Raw genomic sequence first — 22,323 nt, forward strand, 5'->3', positions numbered from 1 at the left:
TTTTGCACTTGGATTAAAGAGGCACTATGTCGTTATGGAGAAGTAATTCAGACTGAGTTTTAATAAATCAAATATTAATGAGGTAAAAATACAAACTCAGAATTCTTTTTTTTTCGATTACTGAATAAACAAGCTGTTCTCAGAGGAAAATAAGGTCCCAAGAGCACTGTGTGTGAAGCTAGAAAGGTGGCAGGGTCTGCCACATGTAAACATAGTAAAACAGTGTGGTCACTTTGTTTATTCAGTCATGAAAATGAAGACAATGTGTTCATTCAGTCAATGAAGCTCTTTCTCTTCTGATTACAATTTCTTCCCCAGAACTACATAGTGCACCTTTAAGTATGTAAATGTCCTTTGACCTATCAACACACATTGGTCAAGCTTTTCAAGAAGTGGCACATACAACCACAGAGTGACAAAGAAAACTAAGGTGAAAATAAAATAGATGCACAGAGGTAGGGACCTTTACATTTTAAAACTACAGGCCTACATAGTTCACTGGAAAATATTTATCTATATTACAGCAACATTGTGTGTGATTTAATTCCTAAAATGAATAGTGATGTTTATCACAGGTCTGGGTAGGTATCAACTGTTAAGAGATGTACACAAATTGCAATACTGCTGTAATTATCCTACATCCAAACACTAAAACTAAGCCTTACTCAAACTGGAAATGGGGAGAAACGAAAGGGAAAACGTAGTGGCCGAAAGCATTAGGATTCAGTACTGATGGACAAATGTATATCCATTCTGAAATAACTGCAAGTGATCAGTTTTAGTTTGATAACTTTAACACTGAAAACATCATTGTCCAATACACTACGCATCACCTTAAAAGTATCACAGCCGACTTGTATTATTTTTACACATGAGAGTCAGTCACATGAGGGTAAGAAATTAAATAAAGAATATTAGAGAATAAGCATTTATACAGGGGAAATAACATCTTGGATTTCTTTTTAACAATATTGTCCTATATGTTCCTCACATATAAAAGGTTTCCTGCCACCCTTTGTGCTTGGGTGTGTTTCAGGCGACTTTACCACACAGGATTATGCAATCACATTCTGTCTCATATTTGAAAAGAGATCACTTTGCGCTGAAATTTAAGAGTGCTGACAGCGCTCATCATGGGGCAGGCAGATATATCCGTTTCCTGCTCTCGCCCTAAATCCAATACCCAAGAATCATGTCTGGTAATGGGAATTTGGTTTCTACATAACGTAGCAACGTCTAAGTAAATAGTTTAAATGAACAAACAGTAGGTAATGTATTTGTGGGACCATTTTAATGGTCTTAATGGAGACCCAAAATATCTAACAAATAAAGGCCCAACAGTGGTGCCCTGTGGGATCCCATTGTCACCCGACTACAACAAATTGCCATCTGTAAGCCAATAGTGAGTATTTGGTCCCTAAAATTTCTCATATTTTTTTATTATTTGGAAGAAAAAATGCAGTCATTTTGTACAAAATACAACAAATAAAAATGACACAATTTTCAAACCCAATGAGAACTTTATTTTCCTTGTCATTCCTTAATGTTTATTGAGTTATTTAAAGTATAAAGCCACACACATATTTTTGGATAAATACTTCATTTATTTATTTGGGGAAATCTCATTATCCTCGCTGTATGTGATATATACTGTGATATAGTTTTGAAGATGTATTTTATGTCTGTAATACATTTTCCTGATTCATAATTTCAGAGGACATGATGCAGAGGGAATACACAAATCCATCAGCATTTCATCAGCCATAAAAAGGTAAACTGGGTAAATTGACAGAGATGAACTGACAAGATGTGAGGGGTGAGGGTGAGACCCTGGTGTTGGGAAGTAGCCGGTCCCTGGACTGCGGCGGCCTGATTCACAACACCAGCTGTCCCGCCCCACCATGCCAACAGACGGCGCTCTGATGGTGGAAGTTTTTTTCCATTGGAAAGCAGAGAAGTGGTTCCGTCTCATTGCGTCCTCCCCCGGGGTACAGAGTCGGCGCTCCCTCTTTCCTAATCTTTGCCACATCTGTGACAGCTGTGGAAAGAGAACATGCAAATTAGGTTCGGAGGAAACCATTCGAGGTGAGGAGAGAGAGACACTGAGACGTGAGGCAACTTTCTCTGGGTTCCTCTTGTTGAGTTCTCATCATAAATCCAGACATGAGGGATTCTGGGAGTCTCTGCCCCACCTCTCTACACCTGACAGGCATTAGACCACCCACAACCCCCTGCTTCAACCCTGGTGCTTCAGCACTCCACAGCTCCAATAACATCCACTATGCAAATTTTATAATCACACCACAGCAATGAGGGATGTGTGTGTACGTACAGTGGAGAGGAATATAAGCTTTTACTTAGCATATGAAATGAGTTGGGATTAGAATGAGATAAAGAGCAGAGTGAAGAGCAGAGGGAGTGTTACGAGAGAGGTCACTCATAATTTTGCTTCTGTGAAGCACTTTAAATCTTCCTGACTGCTCTCACAGGCACTGGAATAGCACGCTGGGCTCAACCAAGTGATAAAAGAACACTGGCAGTTTCACCAATAATTGTGCACTTCAAATTAAAATGCTGTAGAATATCCGCATGATAAAAGGACAGAAAAATCGGGAGCATTTATTTATAGGAGAGGGAGAATCACCTCAACTCTTCAAGCTCAGACCATTGAGGTTGATTCCTACCAATCATTTAGTTTTTTGACTTCAGGCTTTTAGCTGATGCTCATTTCTGGGGCTCATGACGGTTCAGCGTCTTGTTGTAGGACAGACCAATAGGTAGAAGTCTGCATGGCTGCAGCTAACGATTATTGTCATTATTCGTTATTCTTTTGATTTTTGTCTCTACAAATCAATTAATGTAATATAACAAAAAATCTTAAAAGATGAATCGATTATTTTAAAAGATTAGTTAATGACTGATTTTCTGTCAAACAACTTGTCAGTTTATAGCCTTATTAATTGCTTCAGGCTTTGAGTCCAAAAGCCTCTCGGACAAGCACTAATGACTAAATGTCTCCAGGTCTAATTAGACAGGAAATTTAGAAACAATAACTTTTTAAAAACACCAGGTAAATGTTTGATCTATGCCTTGTTGACTGAGGAAAACTAAACCTTATAACCTGAACACTGTGCTCAAAATAGTCTTCTTTTGGTGGCTGTGTGGTGAAAAGCTGAGGAGGTGAATTAAAAGAGGCTCAGATGTCTGTTTAAAGTTGCAGAATAGACAGGAAGCACTGCCTATCTATCATTAAGTTGAGTTAAATGTTGACAGAGACACACGGGGCAGGTTAAAATACAGCTAGCCTCTCGGCAGGTGATGGGAAATAATGTCACTTTCCTTCAGGTGCAAATCTTCTTACAGCCAACTAAAATGACAGAGAAATATGTGCGTAAATCAAGTGTTGAAGAAATCGTACTTTGCTTTGTTTGCTCCCCCTCTCTCTGTTTGGCATGCAAGGCACTGTATGAGCACAGCAGTTCCTCTCACACTTGTCTCCTCATGCGTTGCTGTCCACTGAGACAAACCTCTCTAGAGAAAAAGTACGGTTTTATCATGAATAATGTGAGACCTTACATTACTGTGTCCCCTTCTGCAGATAATTCAAGCATATGCACATCAGCGTGAAAAAAAAATGCACCATTGTGAAATCAAGGTTTGGCTATATGTACAATTCATATTTGCATTTATTTTAACAGGAAAATGTTTTGCCGATGTGCATCGTGTACGTCCATTTTATGTGAAAGGGTCTAAAATGTGTGCAGCTTGTTTTTACGGTTACATTCACATGTTTAGCTGTGTTGTTAGATGGAAATGCAGCAATTAGATCTGATTTATTTAATTGGCACTGGGGGAGAAAGAGGTGCTTGAAGAATAAATACTAAGGAGTGGTGGACAAAAAACCTGACGCATGAATTTCATGGGCAGGAGATTCTAAACGAGGAGCTAAAGCAAATGTTCAACGCATAAAAGATTAAATGTAAATGTATTGTCTATTTGTGCAACATAAGTAGCCCTTAATTTAGACTGTTACTAAGAGATTTGTTGCTTTTTACTCCTTTGTGTAGCCCAGCATGAAGAGCAGACGTTAGATTGGAGGCGTGGAACTATACGATCTATATTCTCCTGCACTCGCATCTATTTCTTTGTCTTTCACTGGACCGGTGTGAAGCTGACGGGAACGCGAGCAGCAGCTGAATTCCTTTAAATAGCCCTGCCTGCCTCATCATATGGTTGCTATGGCAGCCAGCCCCTCGTTTCAAGATATCGTCCACATGCTTCGAGAGACCTCCTCCACCTGAACGCTATAGATCCGCGCCGCTGCTCTGTGGAAAAGAGATGTGCCGAGCAGCCACTTAACGGCACATGTGAATATTGCTCAGTGTGTCTACATGTCGACGGCGTGAGGAAATAATCAATATTTGAGCTGTGCATTTGTGGGTGAGATCAATCTGCTGCCGTCGTAGCTTGGTGGTTCAGAAAAGACAAGTGTTTGAAGGAAATGAGGAAGGGAGGGAAAAAAAAAATGTTAAGCAGGTAAGGAATACGATGGGAAAAATCCGATGTTGGAGGGAAACGAGATCAAAAGTGAAGCAGATGAGTGAACAGCTGGTACAAGAAATGAGGTGATGGAGAGAGAAATGAAGGGTGAAAGAGAGGATGAATGCTCTGTGACATTTTGGAGAGAACGAAGGAATTGAGCGATATAGCTAGGAGAGTACGATAGCAGATCTCTTTCTTTTCTTAATAACTCCTTCCTTTCTCCTGTCTGCTTTTTAACCACCTCCTCTTCTCATTTCTGCCATTCCCAGCCCCCATCCTTTGTCTCGCCTCCTGCTCCTCTCTCCTCAGCTTTTACCCAGGCTCTCAATTAGTCGTATGTTTAGCTGAGGGTCAAACAGGACATTTATAGTGTAGGATTGTGGGCAGCCGGTGTGTGAGCGAGGACATCTACATGGATGCACCTCTCAAGCTGACTTTGTCCTGAATCTCTCCCCTAAGTGCACTCAGAAAACTATTGTGAGGCTCAAAGGTGTGAAATCAATTACAGGGAGCGGGAGGGAGAGGCAGACTTTCAGGGTATCAGCAGGTTTTTACAAAGCCAAATTTAAAGAGCTTTTTAATGCTACCTGGAAGGGAATTGAAGATCAATTTAACCACTAAAATTTGGAACAAAAACCTGTCAAAGCTGGGTTATTTCTGACTGAAAAAGAATGATCAAATGCAAGTTATTAAATGTATATTGTATGGATAAAGACTGCATTAAACTCACAGTTGTATTTGCATTATTTCACTGTATTTTAATTCATGTTGAATTATGTAATTTATTCATTTCAATTATGCCATCATTTAATATGGTGCAAGATAAAGAAATAAATGTAATTGATTAAAACATTTTAATAAATTGCACACACAGACTTGGAGACAGTCATTTCATATAAGACATACATTTTCATTGTATTTTGCAGCCAAATGGTAAAAAAGAATCAAGAGAACCTACGGTACTCATTTTGAAAGGTAAGATTTTTAGGTCTAAAGACAAACTCAACAGTACGTAGCCAGATATATTTTGAACTTACCATATCAGAATCAATTTAAATCTGTGTGAGATGAGTTTAAACAGTCCTCACAAACATCCGCTTTGCCTTTGTCCACGTAGCCTAAAAGGGAGACAAATCAGTAAAAGGTGGTCATGAGACAAATCCATATGCAGCTGTTTGCGTTTTTCAAATCATTTGAGTGAGGGAAATGGGTCTACAAGAGAGGAGAAGTCAAAGCGAAGTCGATAGAGATGGCACCCTCAATTTCCTCTTAAAACACACAGGCAGGCTGATTGCATTTGAGAGAGTTGGGCGCGCCTCAGCATCTCCTAATGCGTCTGTAAATTGAGTTGGAAAATGACGACGTCTGTTGTCTGCACTTGGGATGGAAGCCAGGGAGGCAGAAAGCTTTGCTGAGCAGAACATCTCCCCCCATCTCTGCATTTTAGACCCACACTATTAACCAGCAGACCTCCACTTGTCACTATCACTATATTTCTTAAGTTTTCTATACACTACACTGGAAGCTTTACCTTTTTTTGTGCATGCCACGTCATCTTTCCTCTCTCTCTCTATCTTTAAATCAGACAATAAATGACTGCAATAATAGAAATGAACGGTCTCCTGCATTACGATACATTATTTTGTGCATTAATGTTATCTGCTGTAATACACTGGAAGGCTGAGAGGTGTTAGTGAGTGCATAATAGAAATGACTCTGTGTTTTGTGTCCATTATGAAGGAGCTGTGGTGGTCAGCTCTGAGAGCAGCAGCGATAAGGATGCCGGCTGAACATTTGCCAAGCATCCATTTCCTCTTTACTCGAGTATAAAAGGCCTTTTGCCAAACACAGGTACACACACACACACACACACACACACACAGACTGCTGTCCTCATGTTGCCTTTACTCAAAGGTGAACATCAATATCTTTCCAATTAAATAGGTTAACACAACAAGATTATGGCTTTACCCCGGCCTTTCTAACTTGATCTCTTTTATGGTCTTATTTCAAAATCGTTGTTAGCATAGCAGTGAGTACCAGAAGCTCTTTTAAATGGGAGGCAATAATATTAAATGGGCCTCTGGTCGCACCGCTTATTGTAGCTTTCCAGTAGCTCATACAATAATTATCAGATGATATAACTAACAAAATAGTTTTAAACGTGCATATTTCTCTCATTTTGAAAACAAAGGTCTTTGAGATAACCCAGAGTAATTGTCATCATATAAAATAACACTAATAAAATCACATTTTATCCTTTCTCAATCCTTAATTCTGTATTTTTTAAGATAGTTATTATCTTCATATCATTATCTTTTACAGTTTTTTTTTTTTTACAAAAAAATGTCCGCCCTTTAGCTGCGCTTTTAGCCCGAGTCTACTGTATTTACGGACGTTAAACAAATGGTTCCATTATAACCATATAGGAGTAGCTGAGAGAAGCATTATTCACTCCAATCAATAGTAAATAGCAGAGGTTTCTTGCATTCTCACACACATCTACAGACAAATCGTTCACGGTGTCTTGCGTGTGAACATACAGCGGGGCATTCATCGTCCCTCCTCTCCGCCGCTTCTCCTCCATACGACTGAAAGGTGTGACCACAGCATTGCTCGACAAATGCATTAGAAACAGCGGCAGAGATTTTAATGTGTAAGCCCCGACCCTCGGCTGTCACATTCAAGACTCGGCACATTCACACACACACACACTCTTTCTCTCTCTCTCTCTCTCTCTCTCTGAAACGAGCACACAAGCCGCACACCCACACAGTTGCGATAAGGCCTGAGCGCTGGTAGTCATTTAGTTCAGCTTTGTCTTTTTTACAGCATTTCCCTGATGAACTGCAGAAAATGCTAACACATGCAGTATTTGAATTATTAGCAAAACGGCACAGCGTTAACATAATCCAGTGATGCTTATAATCTGTGCTCTGTGTGTGTGTGTGTGTGTGTAGCCTAATATGAAAGGAAGAAAAAGTGGGTATGTAAATGAGAGAATGCTGCTTATCTCGGTACAGAAGTGTGCGTGGCTGCGCGTGTGTGTGTGTGTGTGTGTTTAAGAAGGTACCCACCTCTGAAAGCTGCTCCTTCTCCGAGATATCATATTGGACGAGTGTAATAAGAGAATTGATGTGGGAAAAAATTGACTTAAGAGGAGTCGTTGCTCTTTTTGTGTCAAAGTATAAAGAAACACAAGCATAAATCAAACAAACAAAATTGCCATCGCTCAATATCTCCTCTAAGACTACAATGAAACATTGGTCTTTGTGCTACAATAAAACCACTGCATGTCTCTTGACTTGTCCTATTGACTGTTATAAATCAGGAACAGCAGCAGTGTTTTATGGATGGCTCGGGATCGCCCCCCTCTTTCTCTTGTGTAAGTATATTATTTGATTGTCTGGCCTTTGGTTTAAGTGCAGATCTATAAATTTACAAGTTCCTGCCTGATGCTTACAGATGATTTTGGCACAGAGGCGTGCCAAAGGCGCACTAACCCTGATGACTCCTGCAGGTTGCCAGTTCTGGGCTGGGCAGGGCTGGGCCGGCCTGGCTGGGCGGATAGCGGGCTGGATGGCCGACTGGGTGCTGGGCTGGCGAGGCAGAGAGCTGTAAAGAAACAACAAGGTCAGCTGTTTGGCGGAACACATTCAGCACCTTCATGCTGGTGTGTGAAAATGCCGACGTTCTGAAGATGGTGGACGTGGCGCTGAAGGGACTCCGGCATCTCCCGGCACCATCGCTATCTACAGCGGAGAGGCGAGCTTTATTTTCAAAGCTAAACGTAGGCTCTTTTTATAGGTGCCAGGACACACAATCATCAAATGTTACAGTGAGGAGGTTTGGCATAATGGCTCCTACAGTCTAGGTATATTGAGCTTGGTAATTATGGATTAGCAGAGATCTCTAGTGAGCAGAGACTTCCCCTGACACAAAGCAGTCAGTAAAAAGCAAAAGCAGGATTACTCTCACAGAGTTAGCACAAACACACAGAACAAACACACGTATAGGCAAACAGGCATTCACACAGACACATGCGCAGCTATACACGCACACACCTTAGACCTACACACGCTTGTCGGCCATCACAGACAGCGTGCCGGCTCGGCAGCCATTTTGCAGGGCTGCTCTGGAATGTTCAATTAGGGTAATTGTTGCTTACGCCATCATTTCTCAGCAGTACAGACGTCATATATGTAACAAAGTACCAGTTCAGTCACCGTACGGGCTACACTCACCTCGCGCTATCCAAATTATAGAAAAAGAATCCTGATTCTGTGTCTCCGATGTCTTTTGTCAGCGCAGAGGCCCCTTAGTGTAAACCAGGACATACATGACGGGCCGACATGTCAGTTATTGTGCAGCCATGTGTGAACTGCACATGGCGTGAATGTATGTACGCTGCAAGGCTCGCTGTAACGTATGTGGCGAGGAGTGGCGGTGGTGGTGGTTGTGGTGGGGGGGCACGCCCTACTGATTGTCAGTGCTCACATATGGAGGAGGGGGATGAGTGTGTGCATGCCAGCTCAGAGAAAAGAGAGAGGAAATAGGAAGAGTGAGAAATGGAATAAAATGGAAGAGGAGGGAGACAGAGGGAGAGCAGAGAGAAGGGCACTGAAAGAGAAATGTACAGCTTGTTCTCGTCGCCACCATTTTTACACACACACTATGCAATTTGGTCAGTGTTAATTCGGTTTTCGGAGAAGCCGCGGACTAAAGATGTAGATTACTCCGCTCTTGTAACATATATAACGTTCAGACAATAGAGGACAATGACAGCCCACACCTGTCACACACCATACTCTGTCTTAATATAAAGAACGATGAATGCTGTCTTTGTCAAATACTTAATTCTGCTTTTCCAGGTTATCACTCACCGAATGGCTCAGTGTCACTGTAGGTGAATGCATGACCTGTGCACTTGCATGTCGAGAGTTCGAGCCCAGCTCTCCACCCATGCAGACCCTCTCTAGCCTAACTTTTCTGTCTTGCCCACACGGTACTAACCAATAAGCGCCACAAAAATGATCTGAAAAAGATGAAGTCGTCACTTCTTACATAAGAGATATTTTTGTCCGAAGAAAATGGGTCTTTCTGAATGTAGGATATTGTCTTCTTTGAATACAGAATAATGTCATTTAAGAGTTCACCTATCCGATACAGCATCTGTTAAACCAAAAAAGCTTTGACTAGTCCTAAAACGCCGACATACAGTACTCCAAACTACACTCGACTACACCCCCCCTCCCCTCACGAAGATCTGCAATCACATGGGCAGGATTTAACAAAGGCCACATAAGGATAAGAGCACATCTAGTACTGTAGCTGACACAAAGAAAGGATTGATAATCTAGTGTCATACAGACAGGGTTCAACCAGTCTACAGCCTTGCGAGACGGACGCTGATTGTGGCTCCGCTGGTGCTGCATGACGGTGGAGAGTCGGGGTGGGATGACGAGCGGCTGTCAAACAGGACAGGTTGAATGAGGGCGTCGGGCACCGAAAGGGAGAGAAGACGGAGAACACCGCAGCGCAATGCGCACATGTGATCTTCTGGGGATGAAGGCCACCTCACTGGACAAGCTCAGACATGATGATCAGACACACATGCGAAGGTGCCCTGCATATACGTGACCATTCAACATACGAACCCTCCCCCCCCCCCACCCACCTACATGCATGCTCGCTCAGAGTATGACATGAGACTGCACATATGATCTGCCACCCTTTGTCTGGGTTTATCGGTCAGCAATGGCCGGCAGTTCGGCACATTATGCTCCTGCTCCCATTCTTTTCCTCTCGCATGCGCACACACACACTCTCTCTCTCTCACACACACACACACACACACACACACACCGGCAGTCATGTGCATGGCAGATGACCCCTCCTCAGACACATGTGTTTTAAGCTCATTCTCTATGGTATGTCTGTCACACATTACAGTAGTGTCATGACCGCCAACCAAACCCCCCCCCCCCCTCCTCTCAGCCTCCGTGTCCTCAGAACACACCCCCACCCCCACCACAACCCCAACCCCCACCCACCGGGTGATCATCTGCTGTGACCGTGTCCTCCTATCACCGTGAGTCAGGAGTGTTCGACAGCGATGGGTGGGTGGGAGTTGGGGAGGGGGGGGGTATGGGGTGGGGTGGGGGGGGCACCCTATTTGACTTCTTTTCTTTTTCCGATCAGACGTGATTGCTGACAGAGAGAACTTTCCCACCCATCAGCAGCAGTGTGAGCGGTGCTACAGCGCCAGACAGAGGGGACCCTTTGTCTCCCACCACCACACTGGGAGGGATGGCGTATGTACACACACACACATATACTGTACATTCTGGCATGGCTACATACGTACACACGCACACACATACACACACACACTGACAGCAACCACGCACATGCTCACACACTACACTGCTACACTATTAGTACAGTGTTAAATCACAGGATGCAAAAGTGACAATACCCACATCCTGGAGCACATCAGCGGCCGCACACCTGTATATGTTCATCTGTTCAGTTTGACATATCCCTATGAGGAGACAATGTGGAATCACTTAAATGGGCGCATGCACAGGATGTGTGATAAAATGTATGTGTGTGAGAATGTGTGTGCGTGTCCTCAGACTCACCTGGCAGCACCCCTGGAGCTGGTTGTCGTGGTAATGCAGCCTCAACTGGGGTTGCAGAGCTGTGACACCTGATGTCCCTCCTCCCTCCTCACTCTCACTCTCTCTGCTGTAGTATAGGATCAGTAGCTACACCCTAGCACTGACAGAAGAGGGGGAGACAGAGAGGAGGGGTTCTTATCCAGCCTGGCGGATCATACCACCAGCTGCCCGCAGACGAGGGGACGCCGGAGGGCAGAGCTGGTAGGGATGGACCTGATAACGCTCCATCGAGCTGCCTCCGAACCACCCTGCTGTCTGCGCTGAGATGGTCTCTCCCTGCTCCTGCTGCTTTGATTGGACGCCGTGCTTCCTCCTTCATCAAAATGTAAAATTCCAAGACAGAGAGAGTAGTGCAGCGTTTGTGTGTGTGTGTGTGTGTGAGAAAAAGAGAGAGTGTGTGTCTGAGAGGAAGACAGACAATGCAAGAGAAAAAATGTGTACCTTCTATGTGTATTCGAGAAATATTTGTCATGCAGACCAGTATGACTGTACGCACGAATATACGTGTGCGTGTGTGAGCGAATGTGTGTTTGCCGGAGTGTTCATGTAAATGTGTGTGTTTGCGCCTTTGTGTCAGGGAGACGATATACAGGATGCCATTGTCTGTGTGGGCGTGTGATGGAGGAAGAGGTAGTCGAGGGAGAGACACAAGACAAAGAGAGCGAGAGATAGGAAGACATGGTGAGTGTGTGTCTGTGCATGTGTGTGTGTCTGTGAGACGGAAAAAGAAAAAGAGAGCAGTGTGTACGGCCTGAGAGCTGTCATCATTAGTCTCTGCAGCGGCTGGTGTTGGGCTGCAAAGGGGCTTGTCAGTCAGTTTCTGTCACAACATGTCACACTGAACGGACACACACACACACACACACACTTTCCCAGAGGATATCATGTCAAGATGGGGGCCGGTTTACTCTGACAAGCTGATCCAACTCCCCCCTTCAACCTTTCACCCCGCTCTTCTGACTCCCCTGCAACGGTGTCAGGCGCAGGTTCAATCTCCTATTTGTCGGTTTCACTGAGCATTTGACAAAAGGTAGAATAAGACGACGTAGGAGAGGAGTAAGACAACAACACACAGAAAGGCAGTAAAAAGGGCGAGAAAGTGGCAAGAGGCAGATGGCAGCGAGCGCTCATACACGGCCGAGTCTCCTGAGAACTAACCGGTGAAATACTGCTGACTCACTGTACTCTGGCAGGCCCTAAAACACACACAGATTAACCTCTACATCCAGTAGATTCACTGAAGACTATTCAAAACAAAAACATTGATTACTGATAGTATCAATGTAGGGGTGAGTAAAAAAGATCACACAACGAACAGCGTTTTGTTCCCTTCCAATCGATCCCCTGCAGTTCGCTGCAGTTTTATCCCCGCACATAAAACAGACCTTCCCTTTTTCCTGGCTTTTCTCTGTCTCTCTCCTGCTGCCGATTTAATTACCTTCTATATTTATCGGAGCTCAAGATGCTATTTTGGTTTCGAGACTCTTGTCACTGATATCGGGAGGCTACATTATTCAGAGTGAGAGCACTGGGGGCCGTCACACAGAACAAGAGCGCTGTTGTTAACCCTATGGAGAAGGATGGAGGATGTGTCACACTTACAACATGGCTGATCGTATGTGTGTGTGTGTGTGTGTGTGTGAGTTCTAACCTTCTTGCTTTATACACTGTGACACTGTGATTTTGCACAAAGTGTGGAAGGGACTGTTAATGGACTAGTGTAAGGTGTGGTCCGTCTGTCTTGTGTCTCCATTTTCCGACTGCGCCGTCTTAAATCTCAGCTCGGAGCATCGGGAGAGAGAAGAAGAACATTTCACACAAACACCCACATTTAAGGATACAAACAGGTTACCACAAACACAAGAGGTGCACGTATGCTTGTGCACAGCATGCCCGTGCACGCACGCACACACACACACACACACACACACACACACACACACACACACACACACACACACACACACACACACACACAAAGCGACACACACAGCTGGTATGGATCGGTGTCCTCCATATTTGGTTGTGATTTATGATTGCTCTTCAGTAGAGGCCACAGTCATCTGGGAGATGATGGCCATATTGATCTGATAAACAGTTTCATTTACTGCCATAGCCCACCATTCATACTCACACTCACACACTCTCTGGCATGTGCACGTTCACACACACGCACACACACAGATACGCAGCAAAGACACATAGATTCACAGCAGGAATAACCCAGCTTTCTGCTTCATCAATTCCCCACCTCCTCCACGTCTGCTTTTCTGTTTCTCTGCTCTTTCTCTTCTCCTCCCCCCAGGCCACCTCACCCTCTCCTCTGCTCTCAACACGCTTTAACCCGTTCCTTTTCTGCCCTCGTTCTCGTTCTTTCTACCAGCATCCTCTGCCAGTCACCTGCTTCTCTACCAATGTTCTCCCCCACGCACCGCGGCCTCTTTGTTTCTCCGTTTAGCTCCACATGACTTCATGCTAAGGTTATATCTCGGTTTGCCAACGTTTCCCAGCAGGCATTTGACAGTAACATGTGGGGGGTGGCTGACGTGCAAAAGACATGTTAAAGCATAGGTTCAGATATTTCTAGTTGAAAGAGTTAGGGGAAGCTTTTATCTTTTCTTCCTGTCCATATTGACAGAGAAGCGATACGTTAATGAGGGTGGGGGGGAGGACAGCATCTGCAGGAATAGTTTAGCCAAAATGAATATGAGGCGTCAGTGGTTAGAAAAACCGAGAGGGTATCTTTATCATGGCAGCCCCACGTAGGATTATTGCTGTTTAGTCAGGGTAGCAAACACAAAAAGAGGAATTTATGTACAAAAAGGTGGTCAAAGATAATTTTGATTTACTAACTCAGCCTAGTGAAGCCTCCAATGAGCTTCAGCTAAACTTTGGAATGTACTATTCCTCAGAGAGAGACGCTGAGCTTCTGGAGCTCTCTTTATGCTTGACATAACTCTTCCCGTCACCTTGTATATACAAACAATTGTAACACTATGAATGTCTTCATTAGGCTTCATTATCTTAACCTAAGAGTGTGTGTCATTATATTCATATTTCACTGACTCTCTCTATAACGAAAGTTTTTCCAACCCGCCTTCTAAGTGTGATGTGATCAGGCGACACTTTGTACAGTCAGCTCAAATCAGTTCTCTGCCAGTATAGAGAGAAGGAACAGTGATGAATGTAGCTCAGTACATTTAATCAAGTATCATGCTTAAGTACAATTTTGATATTTTCCTCTGAGAACAGCTTGTTTATTCAGTAATGGAAAATATATATATATATATTTCTGAGTTTGTATCCATTCCTTAATATTAATATTAATATTGTAAATATAAAAATTCTGAGGTTGAATTTCTTCTCCAAAACTACACAGTGCTCCATTAAGTACGACTTTTGGGTGCATACATAAGGAATCTGAGTATTGTAAGATGGACATTGAAAAATCTGAATGTATCCTTTAAAACAGCACTGACAGCTGTTGGGATGTGAAAGATTTTTAAGTCCTGAGTTAGCAAAATGTAACAGCAATGTCCAATTGTGAACATTATCTATATGCTAATATTAAGCTCTATATTTACACTGTTTTTCAGTGTTGGTATAGGCGAACCTACTGTATCATCATCTAAGCAAATATTTACTTGTTTGCTTTTACCGCAATTGCACATCAGCACAGCAGCATCCAGCTTTTATCTGTAACTGATGTTACTACAACATATCAAACTAGTGAGCTATGGTAGTTGCCAACGGGCCAGTGTAGCAACAGTAAGGGTCAAGATTGTGCTCCAAAATGCCAATAATCGTTGCTCTGGTGTTGCAACACAGTGCTCCACCACAGTAGCCAAAGAGTCAGTGTGGCAAAATGGTGATATGTTACCCCCCAGGCGGTTTATAGTCACGGCCAATAACACAAAAAATAGCTTGGCTGTTTCATGTGTTAGATATTAAACACTATCAGGCAGTGTCGCCCACTGCAGCAATGATGGACCACAGACACATCAAAACGCTCTTTATTCCATTAGTCCATTATATTTTTAATTCAATTTTTTAATACTGATGTCAGGAATTAATCCGGCATTAGAAGGACTAATGTTTTCCAGAGTTTCACTGCTGTTTAATTGGTGTTATGGGTCAAACTGCCTTAATTAGCCCTGCTGCTAACTCTAAAATTAGTTAGAGAGTTTGATGACGGTCTGAATGTTCATTCAAAGGCTTTTCAAGTCTGTAAAGAGTCACGTTCTGGGATGAGACTCTGTACAGGTGAGCTTTTTTGCAATGAAATTGGCTGAATGTAAAGATATATTGAATATCAATCCTCAAAATTGGTCTAACTATCTTCGTGTCTCTTTCTGTGTGTGTGTGTATATCATTTGTGAGTAAACAGATAATGTTAGAGGAGGGGGATGGAGGAAAAAGAAACACCAGTGAGTGCACAACATATTCACACACACACACACACACACACACACACACACACACACACACACACACACACACACACACACACACACACACACACACACACACACAACGTAGACTAGAAGGCTTTCAGTTTCTAAATCAATCCCACATCCGTAGCTAATGCAGTGCTGGGCCCTCTTCAGGAAGCATTAGGCCTATTAGTCAAAGTGCGTACGCATTCCTGTATGTGTGTGTGTGTGTGTGTATGTGTGTTTGAGTGTGTGTAGAAGCCGCACACTCAGCAGTAGCCGATCTCAGTGGATCCTGTGGGGTCAGCAGGTGCAACAGGGAATGAGGGACCATCTTATTGTGTATGTGTGCATGTGTGTGTGTGTGTGTGTCTGTGTGTGTGTGTGTGTGTGTGTGTGTTCCCTCCCCTCGATATCCTCTGGGCTCTTTATCGCTCTAAAATTATCCTCCATTTACTGGAAGACACTGGACAGACTGAGAGTGAAAGAGAAATACGGACACTCTAGTTTGAATGTCTTCCTGGATCACTTATGGATGCAGAACTAAGAGACAAACAGACTTCTTGCTTCGTCAAATAATCCAATTTAATAAGTGGGGATAAGTTAAGAAGTCTGATAGATAGGCAGACTTATGACGCCTCAGCTAACCAGAGGAGACATTTTAGCTTTCAAAACAAAACATCTGGGAGGCCCATGTGACATTAGCACTGAAGCTAGATTTATAGTTGTGTGTTAAGTGGTTATGGCATGGCTGCGAAACATGTAGCCCCCGTAGCTATACAGCAGGACACTATGTATGCTACAGAGGTAACACATGAAGACAGCAAGAACTGTGATTGGTAACATGGACTGCAAATGGCTTTAATACCACATGTACAATAGTCACTGTAATAGTTCCTCCTATCCATACTGACGCTCCCTGTTTGTGTCATTGCACTTTCATTGGAAACAGGGATTTTGCGCCAAAAACACTGGGATTTTGGAAGATAACTGCTTGTTTTGAACAAGTAAAAGTGCATTTTTGTACAGAATGATAAGATGTTGATTTTGCCCCCCATCTCTTTCATTGGCATTGGTTTAGAAAGGGATCTCTGCTTGTTGTTGAAAGATAGACTTTTAAAAATGTGAGCCTTTTCTTAAAAGAAGCTGAAGAAAGACTCAGCAGTCTTTTCAGTTACACACATCTAACAAAGCCGTCCTCACTGCAAACATTCAGCTCACCCACCATGCTCCCTGCTACAGTATACACAGCGAGTTAAATAAAGCAAATATTTTATTCTATTCTAAAACAGTATTTCATATTCAGTAATGAGACATGTTGAAATAGAAGTTGCCAGGATGTAAGTCCAGTTAGGTAGTTAAACTGTACACTTTAGCATATAAATATGATTATTGTGGGGAAAATATTTAAAGCATGGTATGACCTGATCACGTACAACACATCTGTCTAAAGTTGCTATCAGCAGCTGAAATCTGTCACTGAAATATAAATCAAAACCTCAGCAGCAGGACTCCCTTTAAGCCCTTGTGTCAACTATAAATCCAGTTCAGGTTGTTTAGCTCCTCATACTACATACATATTGGCTTGCATTGACTGCAACCAATGAGTATTTTCTTTATCAGTTATTCTGTTTTATCTGTAAAATGTAAAATAAATAAATAAATAAAAATGCTCATTACAATTTTCAGGAGCCCAGAGTGACATATATAAATTGCTTCTTTTGTCCCACCAACAGTGCAGAACCCAAAGAAATTTATAAATGACAAAAAAGGAGTACATCCCTTACATTTAAGAAGCTGTAATGAATGTAAAAATGACTGAAACAATTGAATGGTTATCAAGACAGTTAGCAGCTAATTTTCAATTGATCAACTAATCCATTTGTCGACTAATTGTTGCAGCTCTAATAAGGAGTCAGTTAACACATTTTCAGATAAAACATAATTCTCTCTCACCAGTCTGAACTGGAATTTTGACAGGAGCTGTGTGTTTCTGAAAATTAAAAAGCAACGTGTCTCTCTTGAAACAGTGTCCCTGTTACTCTGGATAACCCACATACAACCCCAATTCCAAAAAAGGTGGGGACGCTGTGTAAAACGTAAATAAAACCAGAATGCAATCATCTACAAACTAACTGTGTTTACAGACAACAGTTTTACCCGGTGTTGCTGAGCCCATGTAGTAATATTCTTTATACAATCATGTGTTTTACAAAGTGGTGAACCACGCCCCATCCCTGCTCGTTAACAGCTGAGCCTTTGGAGGATGCTCTTTTCATACCCAATCACGATACTATCACCAGTTATCAATGAACCGGTTTACCTGTGGAATGTTGTGTTTTTGGAGCATTCCACAACATTACCTGTCTTTTGTTGCTCCTGTCCCAACTTGTGTTAAACATATTGCTGGCATAAAATTCAGAATAAGCATGTATTTACAAAAATAAATGACATTGATGAGGTCAAACATTAAATATATTGTGTCATTGTACTGTTTTCAGTTGAATATTTGTCAAAATGATCAGCAAATAATCACATTCAGTTTTCTTTATGTTTTAAACAGCGTCTCAACTTTAGTACGGTAAGGTTGCCTTATAGCAAGAGTGTCCTTGGTTCAATTCCCGGCTGAGGCCTTTCTATGTGGAGTTTGCATATTCTCCCAAGTTAGGATAACTTGTTACTCTAAATTTAATGTCATCTGGGATCGGCTCCAGCCCCCGGTGGCCCTGCACAGGGTTGGTGGTTACAGCTAATCGATGGATAGATAGGTTGTAGTTTTCTAAGGGACAATTTCTCAGTAGAAAATAGGTCCCAGTGAGATTTTTGTATAACTGGCGCTGTTTTGGAAAAACTTGTTTAGGCTGAATTTTTTTAATTTGAAAAAAAAAGGGCAGCTAGGCGGATATTGGCAGATACGTCTGCGTATCAGATAGCAGTTAACCAACGTCATCTGCCTACAGCAAAGTCAACAGCAAACTCTGCAGTTCAACCTCTGTCTCTCTGCTTGAAGGAGCCACTGACCCCAGTAATTGTATCAGTCTGTCTTCAAGCAGAAAGTTTCAGTGTCTCGTGATAGTCTGAATACTGCTCTGAGACAAATCTCCCAAATCACCTTAACACTAATAAAATATTCTCAGAGAACTCATCACTGTTTTTAAAAAATATATTCTCAGAGCTGCTCTAATAAATTTGTTTTAGATATTTTAACAATGGGTGACTAAATACTTGTACATCATCCTTTCATCTCTTAAATGGCCCTCCATTTCCACTTTTGTCTCCTATCCTCATATGGCCTCCTGACCCCTCCTCCTCACCCTGTTTTTGTCCCTGAAGATTTTCACATCCCAAGGTGGATCAAGTCTCTGCAAAATCAATATTGTCCATTCATGTGGGTGCAGCTCGTGCAAGATCAAGTGAAAACGCACACTAATACATAAACACACAGATGTTGCTGCGCCAGTAAGATTACACTGTGTATGTACGACCCCCGAGACTGAAAGGAGATGGACCGAAATGGGATTTGTTGTTACTGCCAAATAAACTGAAGTTGCTTTGAATTATCTCAGCGTGCTCATGATGGAAGGAATATCAGGAACACCCATAGAAATAATAGCCCTTACTAATGCCGGCAGTAAGTACTCAGATCAGTCAGACAGAGCCGGTTAATAGACCCGTAGAGATGCTGAGGATAGAAATGAGGGTAGAGGATGGAGAGAGTCAGTGGAAAAGTGAGAGGGAGGAGAGGAAGGAGGAAACTAGCGGAGAAAGCGAGACAGAGAGACTGGCCATTATAAATCATATCCGCTGTTGGCGCCGGCCACGTATCCTAGCAACCAGACAGACCCACCGCCTCTCCTCCATCCCCTTTCTATCTTCTGCTAACAGCTTGGTCACTCTTATTACCCATACTGCACTGGGCCATGGCCCAAAAAAACTCATGAGAGAGTGCGGTTTGTGCGCACAGCTAACGGACTGATCTACTGTGGGTTTGTGTTATGCTAATCAGACCTAATAGCAGCTGACCCCAGAACAGTGCACTGTGAGCATCTAATAGACAGACAGCACACACGAGCACCCACACACAATGATGGGAAATATAACAGCGACATGTTCAATCTCCTTCCCTCCCTGTCCTTTTTTGTCATTAACCAACTCACGTACTAATCTATAGACATACACAAAAAAGATGGTTGAATCTCCAAGATTATATAACATAAATAAATATATGTTAAATAACATATATTACTAATTTTATTTTATTACGACTATATGAGGTCACCAAACTTCATGTACTAATAAGAATGATGAAGGCTTAAATTAACGCCTGTGACGAATCTAGTGGGAGAGTCTGTTCACACACAGCTAACTGGGTCTAATTAGGCTTAAGTGGAAACGCCTGTGTGGGTTAAATTTGTTCCTCATCTGCTTTGTATTTTGGCGTAAACAGCAATGTCAGGTGAACTTTGCTCACATTATCCACCACCGTTTGTGTCACACGGACAGGCAGAGTGTGTCGTGTCTAAATGAACCCATGTCTCGGAGGGAAAAGTACAGGTATAAATAATGAAATTAATGACGGCTGAATTCCATTGAGCTGCTTCAGCTCCTGGGTCCTGAGGTCACACTATGATGGCTTACGAGGCCACTTGATTAGAACGGAGAACTCTTTAATGACATGATCGTCCTATAGAACCCACCAAAATATTTGTTTACAATAACCTCCAGGTAGATAACCACGTAGCTTACGTCAGAGGTAAGGTTAGGTCGCATCATGATGTTTAACTAAGTATCATATAACATTACAGTTAAGACTGAAAATGGAAACAGAGATAAACAAGTTTGCCAATTTCACAACTCTCAGCAATACAGATTAAGAGACAGCTGTCTAACTGAAAGTGACTGTAGTCGTCTGTAGTGAAAAAGGCTTATGGCCTTTACTGTTTTGTACTTACAGGAAATGATGCAATAATCAAAGACATGTTTTTAAAGATGTTTTCAGGGCTGTCTCAATACTATCTTTTATTTATTTATTTGCAGCTGGATCAATTTCCTTTTGCATTGCATTGTGGGACAATGGTGTACATCAGCAGCACACACACAAACTGAACATTTTTATAATCTAACTTAATTCCTTTAAGTATACTTAAGGATAAGTTCCCCCAAAAATGAAAATTCAGTTATCATCTACTCAATCGCATGTGGATGGAAAGTCAGGTGATTCGTAGCGCTTTACAGAGAAACAGCGTTGCATTTTCTTTAACAACTGAAGTAGATGAGACTCGTTCTGAAACGTAAATAATGGAGCCATTTTATGTTTTATCGGTTGTTTGTTTTTTAATGTTTAAAAGTCCCCATCTACTTCAGCTGTTTAGGAGAATGCTGCAATGCTGTTTTGCTGTGAAGCTTCATTTTTTTTTTTTTTTTAACTTTGAAACTTTAATCGACTTTCCATCAGCAAGTGGTTGAGTAGATAATGACTGAATTTTTATATTTGGGTGAACTTATCCATTCATTTTATCACTTTTCCAGTGTGAACACACTCCACACACAGACTGTTTAAAACTAGTATGTATTATGGAACTGGGACACAGTTTTATGGTCAAATTCCAGAAACCAACTGAAATCCAAGCCGATTTTTATGTTTTTTTCCGACCACCTATGCCTTCTCAATCTTACTAACGTGGGGACTGCATTTGGTTTCTGTAGAAACTTCAGCAGAGATTCAGCAGCAAATTCTGCATGCCATGACCACCATAGGATGCCTGCACCCACCACAGTAAAGTGCTACCTGAGTTGGCACCATTCACACCTCCAAGGAAAATGAGATTACACAATCAGACAATTTAGACTAAATTGTATTGGCTTTGCCTCTTCCTCCTGATTGTCCCAGGACTGATGAGACTGAACAGATTCTTTCCTAAGTCAATTTACTGCCAGATCACGGGTTACTGATTTTGAGCGTCTGATAAAACAAGAGAAAGAGGATAAACAGTGTAACCTCTGGCTAGCATGACGAGCATTTATTTGCAAGACTCAGTGAGTGGGCCAGCTCCGTGCCGCAGCTTTATACTCCCCACTAAAAGCTTCACCCAGTTACTGGTCTCCAGACAGCTACTGTCTTATACTAACGCTTCTCCTCTATGGGCTTGACTACAGCCTCATTGTCTACTTGCTTATGAAATTTTGAGTGCTCAGCAGAGTGAACGGACAGTAACACACAGAGAGTGTGTGCATCTATGAGAGCAAAGGAAATGAACCACTCAGGAACCACTCAGTCAGCCCATAGTCCGTGAGCCAGCAGAAGTGGGTGGGATGAGAGGAAAATGATGTTTGAAGAATGAAGGACAAAGCAGCCAGAGATGGAGAGAGAGAGAGTGTGTGTGTGTGTGTGTGTGTGTGTGTGTGTGTGTGTGTGTGTGTATGTGTGTGCGTGCGTGTATACTAATAGAACACAAGTACGCCACCTTGTGGGCCAGGACTGGCAGGGCTACCCTCAAATCGTCCTTGACCTGTGAGAGAGTAAAAATCACAAATCATCTAATAAGCAGATCAGCTGTTTTTCAAGTGATAATATTCAGGCACACCATGTTTGAGAAAACAATATCTGAGTAAAGCTGGTCAGGTACCCTCTTTTCTTTCTTTCATGATGTACATAATATATATAA

This window comes from Pagrus pagrus (genome assembly GCF_965226575.1).
Source record: "Pagrus pagrus genome assembly, chromosome: 17".
Lineage (NCBI taxonomy): Eukaryota > Metazoa > Chordata > Actinopteri > Spariformes > Sparidae > Pagrus > Pagrus pagrus.